Raw genomic sequence first — 17,245 nt, forward strand, 5'->3', positions numbered from 1 at the left:
ATACACATACTACATCACATGTAACTTTGGTCCCATAGGTCATATTTGACCTCCGAGGACGATAATAAAATCTATCTCTCTCTCTCTCTCTCTCTCTCTCTCTCTCTCTCTCTCTCTCTCTCTCTCTCTCTCTCTCTCTCTTTGTGCCCCCTAAAGTTTTGTCCACATGGTCAAAACTCTATCACCCCCTCCTAAGTTTTGTATTTTCCCTCTAGCTCTGCTAGATTTACCAATGGCTTCCTCATCCCTCTATCTCCCCCCTTCATCCCTCATTTCTGACCACATGGTCAGAACTTTTGAAATGATGTTTTTACACTCTCTCTTAGTGAGTGATCTTTTTTCACTTGGTCGCATATATGTGAGTGAGTTTGTTCCTCTCCCTCTCTTCTCTCTCTCTCTCTCTCTCTCTCTCTCTCTTTCTCTCTCTCTCTCTCTCTCTCTCTCTCTCTCTCTCTCTCTCTCTCTCTCTGTGTCCCCCCTCCATCCCTGAGTTTTGTCCACATGGTCAAAATTTATCCCTCCCTCTCCAGGTTTTGTAATTTCTCTCACTCACTTAGATTCATGGCTTTGTCATTCTGCCATTAGTTTTGTCCACATGGCTCTCTCTCTCTCTCTCTCTCTCTCTCTCTCTATATATATATATATATATCTATATATATATATATATATATATATATATATATATATATATATATATATATATATATATAAAGCGCAGCCGTTTATTGACCTAGTAGACAGCAGTTCACTCTTTTGATCATAACTTCCTTATCCAAACTTCGATTTGGGTGCTCTATAGCCTCAATCGAAGAGCACAAAGCCCTCTATGCATAGATGTTAAGACAAAAATTTCAAAGTTATGGAAGGAATTTCTGTAGCAGCATTTCTGAAGTGAACAGGTTCAAGAAAATTGACACTCATCTCTTATTTTATATACAATGTCTTCCGGCACTCGCAAGGGTTCTTTTTCTTCAACAAGGTCCACAACCATTGTGGAAAATGATCCAAAATCTCCGAAGTGTGGAGATAGCAACACAACCACCCAACCAAGGACATCGGAAACCATGATCATGGCATACTTGGTATCATTGCAAGAGACCGTAAACAAACAAGGCGAAGACTTACGAACACTTGCAATGGAGAATGGCACACTAAGGGTACTTGTGGTTGAGAATGATAATCTGAAGAGGACACTTGAGATGCAAACAACAAGTTTGATGCAACTTGAAGAGGAAGTCAATGAACATAAATGCTCTCTTGTGGACTTGAATGCTTTGAAGGAGCGGATGAGCAAAGTAGAGCATGACCATGTATTAAAAGAGGAGAAATTTGACACCATGAGCCGGGATGTATGCAACATGAAAAATGTATGCACAAACAAGTCTTGGGCTGATGTATGTGGTAGCAATGTGGATTCTAATTCCTCACTCATGCAAGCTATGGTTCAAACAAAGAATGTTGAGAATGTGGATGTGGAGGAGTTGAAGGAACAGGAGCGACGTTCCAAGAACATTGTTATTCGTGGAATTCTCAAAGAGAAGTCAGAGACACCTCCTTCTCTTTCCATTGTTATCGAAGATTTCTACAAAACCCACTTTGCCATGTGCGGAGTTATGGTCTATGGAGCACATAGAGTGGGGAAGCAAGGAGCTCCTCGCTCGGGAGAACGGCCAATTGTATGCACCATGCCGGATGAGACCAAGTGAAGATTATCCTTGACAATAGATGGATCTATTTGAGGGATACAAAATGTTTTGTATCTGAAGATTGCACTATTAAGCAACAAAATATGTGTCGCAAGGCATGTGAGGAAAATAATAAGAAAAGCAAGGAGATCTCTCATGAAGAAAATGCACCCAAGGAGGAGGCAAGTCCCTCGAGAAAATAGGGATGCGTGACCTATGAGACTCAGCTACAATTGAAAATATGCTTTTGGAATTGTAACGGATACCCATGGAATGCGGGGGTTGGCATTGATGAACTAACAAGCAAAGCCGATTTTGTACTTCTTGTTGAAACTTGGGAGCATGATACACTAACGGCTTGGAGGATTACAATGTATATTCATTGATGTGGTCAAATAATCTCAAGCAATGAAGAGGACAAGGAGGGATAGCATGTATGGTTAAGAAAGGATTGAAAGGTTTTGTATCAATTGTGAAAGATGACAAGTACAAACGTTATGTATGGCTGAAAATTATGACACCAAAAAGAGCACCCATTTTTGTAGCCGGTTGCTACATTCCTCATCATGATTCCCCCTTTTATGCTTTCATGGATAGAGGTCAGCCATTTTATTTAGAAGAGGACAATGATTATTTCAAAGGTGAAGGTGATGTTATTGTATTTCGGGATATGAATGCTCGCACAAAAACATTGCAACATGATACCCAACAATGTGATATGCATATATTTCAAGGGAGTTTGAGGAGGTTCACTTGTATAATCATACTTCAATGGATAAGAAAGAGCGAGATCGCTATGGAAAGTTACTTCTACACATATGTATAGCACATGTGTATTAGCATGGGTATGCTCATTGCCAATGGTGTATCTTTGTGGAGTGGAACCAATGGATTTACATGTAGGAGATATAATGGGGACAGTGTGATTGACTATATGCTACTCTCCCAAGCCATCATGTATCACATAAAAAGTTTTATGTTTGGTCAATGGACCCCGGACTCCAAATACATCTTATGTATTGACCTTTCATGTGAAGAAGCAACTAAGCATGATAATCTTAGCCAACAGAAAGATAAATTATCACTATGTATTAATTTCAAATGGGCACCAATGTACTTTGAAATGGTTGAGCAAAAATTATGGATGACAAAGCTTCATATGATGCACCACTAGAAACTAAATGGGAAGCTTTCAAGAAAGTTATTTGTTCTTGTGCCGAAGAATGCTTTGCCATAAAGCATCTCCATGGTATCAATAAAGATAGATCACGCAAAAGGTGGTTTGATAAAGAATGTCAAGATGCCCATGCCCAAAAGTCCTTGATAAAGCTTGATGCAACTGTGGACAAAAACAACTATCAAAGTCATTTGCATACATACAAGGCATTGATTCAAAAGAAGAGAAGAAGATGGGAAGTAAAGAAACAATGTTTTCAAGTCCAAGAAAAGGCACATGCATGTGGAAGATTTTGGAGAAACTTGAGGGACAAGCGGGTTGAGAATTTTGGTACCTTGAATCTTGTGGATATGTACACGCATTATAGGAAATTATATGAGCAAACAAATGCTGAAAAAATGTCATTTTATGGTTCACTCTCATGTATGCCCTCTTTTTTCACTATTGAGGATGTATGCGGTGGGCTTGAAAAGTTGGCCACTCGCAAAGCAAGATATCTACAAGGTATCAAGCCGCAGATGATCAAATGGACGGGAGATTTTACCCATGAGTGGATGTGTGATATATTCAATCTTGAACTTCAACATGGTATGCCTTATGATTGGAGTACTAATTGGGTTAATCCTTTGCATAAAGGAGGGGATGTAAAGAATGTAAACAAACTACCGGACTATAATGATTGGGTCTCTTATGGCAAAGTTATTTGGGTACATAATGTAGATGAAATTGAGTGATTGGGCTGAAGAGAATGACAAGCGTGCAAAGGGACAAGCGGGTTTTTGGTGATGCCATAGCACCATTGATCATCTTGTCACTCTTCGTGTTCTCATGGAAGAAAGTCGGTTGAAAGGAAGGCGATTGTATTGTTGTTTTGTGGACTTTAAGAAAGCCTTTGATATGATTCCATGTTAAAATTTGTGGATAAGGATGGAAGAACTCCAAGTTCCAAGTGAGTTTATGCTTGCGGTTTCTCGAATCTATGAGAAGGTGATTTGTCAATTGTGCATGGAAAGAGAAATTTCAAAAAAAATTGTAAGCACTATTATTGGGGTTAAACAAGGATGTCCGTTGTCACCAACTCTCTTTGGTCTATGCATCGATCAATTGGAACAAATGATACTTGACTTTATGCAAGAAAAATGCATTGAAGAGGTCACTATTTGCAATACGGTAATCATGCTTTTGTTGTATGCGGATGATGTAGTGATTCTAGTACACACTTCAGAAGATGCACAAAAGCTTATGGTTGTCCTTCAAAACTTTTTCTTGCATAGTGGGCTGATTGTGAATGAATCCAAAACAAAGGTTATGCATGTGGTGAAAACCAACCAGAAGGAGAAGCCATACATTGTGTACAAGAATGAGACACTTGAAGTTGTTGAGAGCTTTAAGTACCTTGGTCTTGAGGTTCTGTCCAATCACAAGTGGCATGAATGTGCTATGCGTCACTTGGAAGCGGGAAAGAGAGCATATTATGCATTTGAGAATATGTGTAATGCGGGAAACATCAACTGTTGGGTTCTCAAGAAGTATCTTTTTAATGCAATGGTGACACCGGTTCTTCTTTATGGAGTTGAAGTGTGGGGCGGGATCATCTCAAAGTCTACTTGGAAAGAGTTTGAGAATGTTCAAAAGCGTTTTCTTACCAACTTTCTCCAAGTTAAGACACAAACACCATATATGCTCCTACTTCTTGAGTCGGGATCTCTTAAGGTTATGGGCATGGAAAGGGTTGTGGAGTACATGATAAAGTGAAGGAGTACGAGCAGAAGTGCGACGCGAGAGAGAGTGCGAGAAGAAGAGCACGACGATATGGTGAACTCGCTCTACTGTAATGTATAGAGCATAGTGAGTTCTTATTAGGTTTTTACAAAAGAATATGTGTACATATCTGGCGGCCCGCCCACTTACCTGGGCGACCACATTGGGCTTTATACCCCAACAACCTCCCACTTAAAGTCCAATGTGGTACTTTAAGTGTGAGCGAAGCTACTATACAAGCTAATATACAAGAGATGTAGAGAAGTGATGTACTACCCTACACCTAACTGTTTGCGAAAATGCGCAAAGCTCTCTGAAGGAAAACCTTTTGTAAGTAGATCAGCAGGATTTTCTGTGGTGTGATCTTTGACAAGCTGAAGTTGCTTATCCTCGATCATTTCCCTGATGAAATGATACTTCACATCCACATGCTTTGTCTTTGAGTGATAAACTGGATTGCGAGCTAATTGTATAGCACTTTGACTATCACAATATAACACAGGCATCTCTTCTTTGATTCCCAAATCTGTTACTAGTCAATTAAGCCAAATTGATTCTTTGCATGCCTCTGATGCTGCAACATATTCAGCCTCTGTAGTAGATTGAGTAACACAATCTTGTAATCTAGAACGCCATGATACTGCTCCACCAACCAATGTAAATACATACCCTAACGTAGACCTTCGGTTGTCTAAGTCACCTGCATAATCTGAGTCTGTAAAACCCTTTACACTTAGCTCCTGACTACCATAGCATATACGCATACTCTCTGTAGCTTTCAGGTATCTCAATATTCCTTTCACTGCCTCCCAATGTTTCTTGCCTGGGTTTGACATGTATCGACTTACTACTCCCACTGCAAATGCAATGTCTGGGCGAGTAGCAATCATTGCATACATCAAACTACCCACTGCACGCGCATATGGAATCTTATCCATTTCAGCTTGTTCTTCCTCAGACACAGGACAATCTTGTTTGCTAAGTTTCACATATGGTGGCAATGAAATACTCAGTGCCTTTCCCTTCTCCATATTGAAACGTTGCAAAACCTTGTCAATATACCCTGTTTGAGATAACCAAATCAACTTCTTTGATTTGTCTCTCTCAATGCGCATACCAAGTATATGACTTGCCTCACCCATGTCTTTCATGTCAAACAATTTTGCCATCTTTGACTTCAAAGCTGAAATTTCTTCCAAGTGCTTGCTAGCAATCAACATGTCATCCACATACAAAATAAGGATCAGCCAACTACCATCCTTAGCCTTCTTTGTATATAGACAATGATCGAACTCACTATGTTTGTAGCCTTGAGAAAGCATAAACTTGTGGAATTTATGGTACCATGCCCTTGGTGATTGTTTTAAGCCATAAAGACTCTTTAACAACTGGCATACCCAATCTTCCTTGCCTTTCTCAACAAACCCTTCTGGCTGCTGCATGTAAATTTCCACATCTAAATCACCATGCAAGAACGTTGTCTTGACATCCATTTGGTGCAACACCAAATCTAATATGGCAACCAATGCAAGAAAGCATCTCAATGTAGTCATCTTGACCACCGGAGAGAAGACTTCATCAAAGACAATGCCTTGTTCTTGCTTAAAGCCCTTGGCAACAAGCCGTGCTTTGTACTTTGGCTGACTATCATGAGCGGTGATCTTATACCTGTAAACCCATTTACAAGGTAGAGCCTTTTTGCCCTGTGGTAATTTAACTAGCTTCCATGTCTTGTTTTTATGCAGAGGTGTCATCTCTGACTGCATGGCCAATTGCCAATTCCCGGAGTCCTTCATTTGCACTGCTTCCTTGTAACATGAAGGCTCATTGCAATCAGTCAACATGACATAGTTCATAGATGGAACAAACCTATCAGGAGGTCGCGTGACACGTCCAGATCTACGCACAATAGGTGGCTCAGGCTCAGCCACAACCTATGGGTCCAATCTATCATGTCCTTGCTCCTCTTGAGCCCTGACATTTTGTCTTGCACGTGCAGGTCCATCTTCTTGGAAGACAACTCTTCTAATCTCCTCAACTTTCTCTGGTTTAGAATGATATTTGGCTTCATTAAAGTGAACATCATTTCTGCGGATAACCTTTCTGGATTCGAGATCCCAAAGTCTGTACCCCATCTCACCAGAATTACCATAGCCTAGAAAGATGCACTTTCTACTCTTTGGCTCAAGTTTGTTCCTAAATTCCTTTGGAACGTGAGTATATGCCTCACAGCCAAAGACTCTGAGATGCTTGTATGATGGCATTTTGCCTGGCCATACCATCTCTGGCACTGAATCCTTCTGCAAAACCTTGCTAGGAGATCTATTTACAAGATGAACAGCTGTTGATACAGCTTCATCCCAAAACCCATTTGGCAGCTGTGCATTAGACAACATACTTCTGACCTTCTCTTGTATGGTCCTATTCATCCTCTCAGCAACACCATTTTGAGGAGGATTGTAAGGAGCAGTAAGTTCACGTTTTATACCTTTTGACTCACAAAAGTCCTGAAAGGCCTTTGAAACATACTCTCCACCATTGTCAGTGCGTAAGCATTTAAGCTTCTTGCCACTCTGATTCTCCACAAGTGTAACAAACGTTTTGAAAACACTAAACGCTTCATCCTTGTGCTTGAGAAAGTAAACCCATACTTTCCTCGAGTAATCATCTATAAATGTCATAAAGTAAGAAGCTCCCCCTAGAGAAAGGTTAGGCATAGGTCCACACAAATCACTATGAACAAGTGCCAACTGTGTATCTCTTCTACTGCTTCTATGCTTATGTGGCTGCTGTGTTTGCTTACCATACAGACAATGTTCACAGAATTCAAAATCATTAAATGAAAAGCCAGGCAAATAACCAGAACAAGACAAGATTTCCATTCCCTTCTTGGACATATGTCCTAACCGGCTATGCCACAAAGAAACGTTCGGCTGCTCGGTTACATTGATTACATTTTTAGAGACATTTGATACATAAATCATGTAAAGTCCTCCAGACTTTACTCCATGTGCTACTGTCATAGAACCCTTGGATATCTTCCACATGTTCTGTCCAAAAGTCGTGACGTAGCCAGCATCATCAAGTAAACCTGTGCTGATCAAGCTCTTTGTAATTACGGGAACATGTCTCACATTCTTCAGCGTGAAAGAAGAGCCATTCTGAAACTTCAATTGAACATCTCCAACACCTAAGATCTCACATGTCTTCCCATTGCCTAGCCGAACATGATCTTTAGTGGTCACATAAGAAGTAAACCACTCCTTGTTTGGAGACACATGAAGTGATGCCCCTGAGTCTATAATCCAGTCACTCAGTGAATTTCCATCAGATGTTGTAAGAAGAGCTGAGTCCATTGTATTCTTCAAGAAGTAGATGTCTCCTGACACTAGACTGTCATCCTCTACAACAGTTTTTGTCACATATATTTCTTGAATCTTCACTGAGGACTTGTTCTTCTCACCATGGTCTTCAGCTTTCTCTTTGCCTTTTTCTGCTTTCCATTCTCTGCAGTCTCTTTTCATCTGACCCTTCTTGCCACAATGGTAGCATTCTATGTCACTCTTGCCTTTAGCACTGCGGGACTTGCTACGAGACTGATTCCTCTTTCCACCTTTGTACTTTTCTTTGGTCCTTCCCCTGACAACTAAGGCTGTTCCTTTGCCTTTGTCCATTGTCTTTCTATTGGTTTCTTCAGTAAGCAGACTTCCTTCTACACCTGCTATGTTCAAACCATCGAGAGGTGCAAAATTACTCAAAGCTGTGCAAAAATTGTCCCAACTTTCCGGCAATGTGATCAACAGGAACATAGCTCTAACAGGTTCATTAAACTTGACACCTTGAGCTGACAACTGATTGTAGATTGTGTTGAATTCATTCAGATGATTGGACATAGGTGTCCCTTCTTTCATCTTCAAGTCAACAAGCTTCTTAAGCCAGTATACCTGTGAAGTTGCACTCTGCTTCTCATAAAGATCACTCAGCTTTAACCATGCTTGATAATCCGACATCTCGTCTGTTACATTGAAGTAAACGCTTTCTGCCAAAGTCAGCATAATGGTAGAAAGTGCTAATTCATCCATTTCGCTCCATTCATCTTCGTCCATATCTTCTGGTTTTATCCCCTTGAGCTTTATAGGTTTTATCTGCTTCTTTTGTACCAACACATGCCAAATCTCCTTCTTCCACAATGGGAAATTGGTTCCATCCAGCTTCTTGATATTGTAAAGAGCAGTGTCCTGTGATCCAGCCATAGCTACGCTTCACAGTGGTTTACTTTCCTGGGAAAAATTCGGCAGAGTTTCCCCTGTAAACTGACCTCTGAACCAATATCAACTTGTCAAATGAACCAAGAAAGCTTCAGATTCTGCATAAATTTTGGCAGAGTCTCCTTTGTAAAATGGCTCTGGTGTACTCAAAAAACAGACCAAAAACAGCTCAAAAAACACTGTCTCTCTGACACTGTAAGCTGCGGGTAAACCTGTCATGCACCTGTACTGTCTCTCATTGTCCTGTCACTGTCCTGTAAGCATAGACTGCGACAATGCCTCAACGGTAGTAAAGCAAAGATGCAATACCAACTGTCTAACTCATAGTCAATACATCCTAGCTACCTATCTAAGGGTGCTCGAGGGATCGCTCCAAGACCTGTATCACCGAAAGGATCTCAACATTCGAGAATCCCCCAGCTCAATAAAACCTCACTCGACCCTCAACAAAGGCTGCAGTAAATCTGACAGTACATAGACTTCCCACAAAGTCATACATCCACAAATTTCCCACTGTATGCTGTAACCGTTGCGGCGGTTGTTTGCTGCGTGACTCACAGCCAGCAAACCCTCAACAGACATACATCATCTCTGACAATACATCCCATGTGGAAGTACCTACAATGTCAGGATGAAATCTGGAATATCAAGCAGCAAACACAAGCTACCTGATGAACTAGTGGATGTCGCCTACAGCCTATGTGTAGATGCGCCCGTGTCGTATGGGACACGCCTCCAAGAATTGTGAGCCATCCTTCGATGTGTAGACAACCACAAATCAACACTCTGGGAGTGTGGATATCCTCAGCACCTGCAGTCGTAGGACAAAAACCCCAAATTTGCAGAGTCAGATCTGCACCCGCCGAGACCACGTAGTCGAAAATGGCCTGCGCAGACCTTTGTCGAAGCCGAACGGTGGCCGAGATGACCTCAGAATGAAATTCTGCCAACACCAAGCACTTCAGGCTCTCCTACGAGATTTGGGGCCGTGTCTTTGCCTGTCGAATTTCACTCCAATATGAGCTGGTGACTCTAGCCTCCTGCAGTGCTGTCCCGAGCCTCGACCTGAGCTCTGATAGCAGTTGAAGGAGTACGAGCGGAAGTGCGATGCGAGAGAGAGTGCGAGAATAAGAGCACGACGATATGGTGAACTCACTCTACTGTAATGTATAGAGCATAGTGAGTTCTTATTAGGTTTTTACAAAAGAATATGTGTACATACCTGGCGGCCCGCCCACTTACCTGGGCGACCACATTGGGCTTTATACCCCAACATAAAGATGCGTCAAAAACCCCTCACATCGATGGAAAGGGTTGTGGAGTACATGATAAAGATGCATCGAAAACCCCTCACATCGACTTCCTACAATTACATGGGAAGCAAGCAAAAAAGTTCAAAAGAGGCATAAAAGCAAGATCTTGAGCACGGGATGGATGCAAGACATAAAGAAGTGGTTTGGGAGATGGGATGCATTACACTTTCTACATGATGCTTCAGTTGACTCCCAAGTGATTGAAGCCTTTCTACAACGCCAATGTATCATGGCTTGGGAGAAATCCGGTGGGTCACGCTTCATACATTACACTACCCATATTTCCCCCAACTACAAAACCATGTTCTTCGCTGAGAGAGGAAACCGTACTCACACTTACATGCTTGAGCCTATTCCCTTGTCAGTGATACGCACTATCGCAACCATTCGGCTTAGCTCCCATTTCCTTCGATGTGAGATAGGGCATTGGGGCAATGGAGAAGAGTCAAATCAACTGTGAACATTATGCTCTTGCAAGTTCAAGAGTCGAAGTACCACACACTACTATAGTGCTCAGATTTTGGTCACATTCGAACTTGCTTCTCTCACATTTTAGCCATAACTTAGACCTACACACTTTCCTCTCCCAGCCACAGTGTGGGATCTCCATTGCGACTCTCATCACCACAATTTTGGAGCATCGAGAGTCACTCATCAGCCATACACATACTATATCACATGTAACTTTGGTCCCATTAGTCATATTTGACCTCCGAGGACGATAATAAAATATCTCTCTCTCTCTCTCTCTCTCTCTCTCTCTCTCTCTCTCCATCTCTAAGTACTATCCACATGGTCAAAACTCTCTCAATCTGTTTGTAAGTTTTAAGTGAGTGAGTTTTGTCCACATGGTCAAAAGTTGAGCAAGTACTTAGGTATATCCAAGTTATAATAATGTGGAGTAATGTGGACTCATGCCTTGTTGTTGTATATTTTTATAGACTCCCAAATGGCAAAGAAAGATAAAGCTCCAAAGAAGGGACTTGATGTGATTGATGGGTTTACTAAAGCGTTTTTATTTTATGGTATATTGATGTCTACAATCTATAAGGACAATTACACTCATATATGCTCTTATTCACAAAGAAAGGTGAAACATTAGGTTTTGAACAAAATGGGGTGATAGAAAATATTACAGAGGAGTGTGCTGGCAAGGAAGGGGTTCCTTGTAATGAGGTTAAGTTAAGGGACAATAATATGTGCTACAAGCTTGACCCCATGGAATTTGATTCTAAAAGGATATGGGTTGAAGACAACTTCTCTCTAAAAAATGTGGGGTGGGATTTGTTTGAGGATATCTCTCGGATAAGGGATGTTGCCTTGTCATTTCAAAACGTTCAACACAATGAATGATTCCTCTCTTTAGCAAAATGATATGGTAGTTGCTTGAGAAAAGGTAGAAGATTCATACATTGCCTTGCGAGGACAATACTAGAAAAGAAACCCCTATGAACACTGTTAACTTGAAGGGTCGGGAATCTTCCAGGAAAAATAAACTTGCTGTAAGTGTGGCCAACACACTTGTTAATGACTCTCCTACATCCTCAAGTATTGAAGTTTTGAACCCCAAACCACTTGTTACTCTTCACATCAAGGGTGTAGAGATGACATTTGATTCCTCGGGGTCAAGCAACAAGAAGGGAAAACAAGAAGAAATGGGGTTTCACATGTTTGAAAGTTCTTTCCATTTGGTTCCAGTTCACAATTTTCCATTCCCATTGGTAAATGTGAGGAGGCACCTCCACTTTATACATATAGAACCCTTGCATGGGATTATGTGGAGACATTAACAAAACTCTTTGTTAGCAATCCTATGGCTCCTGCCACCGCAACTTACCTAATGACTTACATTAGGGAAAATGGGGAGTAAAGACCACTTACGAGCAATGACGTATAGGAATCCATGTTGAGTACATACTCTTATTGGATATATTAGTTCTACATTCCATACATTCAGCAAAAATCTATATCCAAAGCACAATACTAGGTTGCATGGCAACCAAACATTTATATGCAACACAAAATTCTTGAATACTTGTGGAATATCCAACAACGATGCATATAGCGTTATCTCGCATGACAAACAAAGAATCACATAATGTCATGAAGAATGGTCCTTATATTGAGCAGCTCAAGTAGTTGAGACGAGACCAATGAATGGCATTTGGATCTCCATCAAAACCTCAACAAGGACTTCCCAAGTCTAGCACGCTATAGCTACCTTGGCCGGTAGAGCATCACACACTACCTTTTTTGCTTTTATGAAATAGCACGTTTGTTATGTTTTTTACGAAGTTATTTTCTATATATTTTTTCTAGGGTTTTGTTGATTAGATTGGGGATAAAGGGGTAAGCTCCCAACAAGTATTTGATATATGGGTTTCAATAATGAAACACTATGCCAAAGGTGAGTTATTATCTCAAGCAAAAAGATCTGGGAAGAAGGGAAGACAAGCATCACCGGCTATCTTTTTTTGCTTGATGGGGATAAAGGATGGAGAGATTAATAGGTTGCAAAAAAACTTCAATGAAGGGAAAATCTTATTTCTTAGAAATAAGTGGGATAAGGAAGATCTTATAGATACAAAAACAAGGGCAAAGCAGTTAAAGCAGGACATGGTGTTAAAGGAAGAGTTGGTCACACTTTTCAGTGCATCAATATCAACCAAAAATAGTGTCTTGAAAACATGGAATGAGTTAGTTACTGACTACAATATCACAAAAGATGTTTGCTCAAAGTTTGTAGTGATTGGTTGTCCAAAAAACTAGCACATAAGGCTATTCAAGGTCCACTACCCAATGATGCAAGAGACATAGTGAATTTCTTTGTTGGAAGAAAGGAAAACCCTCAATCTTCTAGCACCTTTCCTTGGTTAGTGTATGTTGTTGGGTATGATTTGGAAGCCCTTGATCTAGTATATAATGTGTACAAAGGTCTAATTACCATCGGTGTAGCTATCTTGGATGTTGCACATGGAGTAGAAGGAATGAGTTGGCATTCCTCCAAGTTTGAGAGGCTTGTCTCCTCGCTGCTAAGGAGGACTTGAGAGCCTAAAAAATTCATCATACTATCTTCTCTTACTCGGAGGCAAATGGATTCTTTGGAGGATGGTATTCTACACATGAGCATAAAGTTCCAAATGCTTGTTGGTAGCATTTATTTCTTTCCCTTAGCCAACAATTTTACTTCGAGAGCCATAGACACATTTGTGATGTTAACATTAGTGAGCATGAGAAAAAAATTGGTCGACCTTAATCGCTATGTCAACAATACAAACAAGCCCCTAGTATGGGGTAATGCACACATTGAAGTGGAGGGGAATGACAAAGATCTTGATGACGAGCAACAAGTGACCAAAGCAATAGTGAGAAGGAAGAAGCAAGTTATCAACAAAATTTTAAAGGCATTCAATGACCAACATGAGGTTGTCCTCGATGTGTTTGCAGATGGTCTTGCATCAAAGGCTAGAATATTGAGTCAAAGAAAAACCATCATGATAGTTTGCAACTCGCAAGAGCAACGTGAAGTTGATGGAATTTGTTCTAGAGCACATGAAAAGGCTAAAGAAAGTTCTCATCCAAAAGACACCAAAGAAGATGAACCACAAGTGCCTTATATACCACAAGAAGGTGTAGAGGAATCTAACCAAGATTTCATGAGCCTTATCATGAAAGAGAAAATGAAGGCCACTTCAGGTGTTTAGTACCTTGATTGCACTATAATTTTTCGAACTGTGACATGTTTTACTCTTTTTCCTTGTAATTTTGGGATTATAAATCCTATGTACTATTTGGTACTATGAAGTTTTTTTCCCTATCTCTTTGTCTCCCCCTCCATCCTTCAATTTTGTTCATCTCTCTCTCTCTCTCTCTCTCTCTCTCTCTCTCTCTGGGCCCAAAGTTGTGTTCACATGTCAAAATTATAGTGAGAATGTTTGTCCACACTCCACCTACATGAACAAGATCAATTCTCTCTCTCCCTCCCTCTCTCTCTCTCTCTCTCTCTCTCTCCTCCAAGTGTGTCCCTTAAGTTTATGTACTATTTCATACTACACGTTGGTTCGCAATACATCTTAATGGTTTTGGTCTTAAAAAAGTGTCTTAAGGTAGTGGCTCCAATTTGTTGTTAATCATAATCACATTGTAGCAAAAGCTAAAATGGCAACTATTGCCTATGGATTCACTTATGTTTGTTTCACACCATTCAAAATAGAGAGTTTGCTAGGATTCAATGGCTTAAGTTATATTTGTGCAAGTGTTTTATCCATTTACTTAAAACCCACAAGCTGAAGAAGTGAAACTGAATGATATTGTCAAAAGCATTGAGATGAATTTCTAACTATATTTTTCAAATATTAAAATTTGTAAGGTAGTGAGAAAAACTTAACCACATGCTCAAAGGAGAATGCAATGACAATTAGAAGGTATAAACAATTTTGTAGATATATAAGCCATTTGACTGGTCATCTTCGGTATATGAGACATTGCTTACCTCTTGTAGTCATGGTGGCATCTTAGTGTTGATCTTATGGTCAAATTCTTTTACTATGTTTAATTGCAATTGATGTTTCTTTAAATCATCTCCTTCTCGCAATCATCAACTTATGTGTTTAACAATTGAAAAACTTACTCATAGGTTTTGAACATGTGGAAGAACACACTTACCTAGGTTTTGACCATGTGGAGAGAGTCGTCGCACTAGTTGATCGTGTGGAGAGCGTAGCTACTGCACTTCAAAAACAAGATACACTCACTCATAGGTTTTGAACATGTGAAAAAACACATTGACCTAGGTTTTGACCATGCGGAGAGAGTAGTTATAGCTCAAAAAGAGTGGTCAAAAAGCAAAAGAAAATGTTCAAAAATGGTTTTACCACGTGTTGAAAATCTAAGCAAGTGTTTTTTTGAATGTTCAAACCTCAAAAGAGAAACTTTCTCCCAATCAATACATGTGTTCGTTTTGACCACACGATCAAAAACTAAGTGGGCAAGTTTTTTCCACATATTCAAAACCTAAGTGAGTGTGTTTTTAAATGTTCAAAACCCAAATGAGCAAGTTTGCTCTACATTCTCAAAACCTATGTATTTGGGTTTTAACTAGGGACTTTTTGACACAAATTTCATCTTCAAAGATGAAAGGGATCTATTTTTCAAATAGCATGTTATACCTTCCTTTGTGTACGAAGTATGAGTTGTCAATAATCAAGCGTGCTATAGACATCAGCAAGGTACATTTGTATAAGTCTACCTTAATCCTTGGCTAGACATTCTTGACATAGTAAAAAATGACTTATGGACCATGACAGTAGATCTAACTATATGCACAAAGTAGATCTAACTATATGCACAAATTCTCCTTGGGATGTGCAAAAGATATCTACTTGAGAAAACTTAACATCTAAATACATATCTCCCTTATTGCATCAAATTGTTAATGACCCCAAAGTTTAATGTATAATTGTTAAGTATAGAAGAGAGCTATCATCCCTCAAAAAAGTGTTAAAGTGAGCATTGTTGATTGAAACTATTTGGTTGCAAGGAGAAATTGTAGATGGTACTTTTTGTCAAGCATATGCTAGGGTATAGGCGTATGTGCCTTGCCCAGCCGCCCAGGCTATGGGCGCCCAGTCATACCTTATTCTTGTGTAAAGAATAAGGGGCAGCTCATACTAGAGTCTTGCTCCACCCACACACTCTGTACTCTCTCCTTCTCTCCTTCCCACATGTACACAACACCATGCATGCACGCATCCACGTACACACACTCTTCGATTGGTACTAGAGCTACGGTTTGGTGATGGCGGGGAGCATGATGGCTTTGAGAGCTTCGAGGCAATAGCTCACTCGCTCTTGGTGGTAGAGAGATCAAGAAATCTTGAAATCTTTGTGAGAATGCAATTGGAGCTTATGAACTTTAGCTGAGAGTGATGTATGCTCTTGTGGAAGCTTAGAAGAAAATGTAAAAAATTGTGCATAAGTGAAGGTGCTACCCTAAACATTTGTGTGCACCAACACTGTTTTCAAGTTTGTTTTTCTCCTTGTAGAAAAGAGATCTTAACATTCTTCTCTCGCGAATCATCTGTTTCAACGTGGTCTACAACTTTGCAGAAGAAAGTTTTTGTAAATTCCTCATCGTTTTGCTGATATTCAGCTCAAAATGACTGTATACAAAAATTGAGGGTTTTTTGTTTTTGCTTAGTGTGCGAGTTTGATGCACTTTTGGAAGTACCGAAGATGCTCCAAGTGGGTGCATAAATTTTGAGCTGAAGATGCAATTTTATCTTGTGCAGAGCTTGTGGTTTAAGCGTTTTTGGTAGATTTGGGCAAAGAGTCATGGAGGCGTTTACACACCATCAAAGAGGTCTCTTGAGAGACACAATTTTTGTACCACACAAGTTGAGCAGTTTTCACAAAATACTTTGGCAGTGATTTTGTGCTTGGTTTCATGGTCTTTGCGGATGGTTTTCATATGGTGATGGAACATGGTTGATGCCCATTTTACATGCATTTTGACGAGCACTTTCCAGTGCCGGTGAGCTCTCTTGAGAGCATTGTTTTTGCATTGATCAAGTTTCCAAATTGAAACTCTTTTGGCGCTTGCTTATGTGTGGTCACTCCGTTGATGTACGTTGAGTGCAGATTGCCATTGTATGTAAAAATGTGGAGCCATTTTGGCATTTCTACTCATTGGCATTGAGTGGTGTTATGGTTTATGGTATAGATTGTACTTGAGTTTTTGATTAGTTTTCAGGGAAAACTCTGCCAAATTTTTCTCAGATTCTTGTCATGGTTTATGCGTATCCGTAATTTTCTCTCTGATGGTTTACTGGTTGAGTTTACTCTCACTTTGGCAGTTATCTGTAGTTTTTTGGCTTGCGACTTGCGTTGAGTTTTGACTCATTTTGCAAAGAAAATTTTGTTTGTTTTTCCCCATCTTCTCACCATAAAAGTTTGTAGTCTTCTTTCATCTCATACAATGGTCAATATATTCCCGCTTTGACAATGATTGAGTGTTTACTCTCACTTTGACAGGTTTTTTGT

At 40.1% G+C, this 17,245-nt stretch overlaps 1 protein-coding gene across 3 annotated transcripts in view; it reads left to right on the forward strand.

Annotated features, from left to right (window-relative positions):
• Positions 1-17,245, forward strand: part of LOC147455442 (uncharacterized) — a 139,577-nt gene that overhangs the window by 96,602 nt on the left and 25,730 nt on the right. The window contains exon 3 of one of the 3 annotated variants that reach the window (XR_015188359.1): positions 16,495-16,937. The exons of the other annotated variants lie outside the window; for them this stretch is intronic. The gene's annotated coding sequence lies outside the window, so the exon portion shown is untranslated. Of the gene's footprint in view, positions 1-16,494; positions 16,938-17,245 lie in introns of those variants that run through there. 3 annotated transcript variants of the gene reach the window in all.

This window comes from Adiantum capillus-veneris, chromosome 6 (assembly GCF_014529385.1).
Source record: "Adiantum capillus-veneris isolate H3 chromosome 6, ASM1452938v2, whole genome shotgun sequence".
In the NCBI taxonomy this organism is placed as follows: Eukaryota; Viridiplantae; Streptophyta; class Polypodiopsida; order Polypodiales; family Pteridaceae; genus Adiantum; species Adiantum capillus-veneris.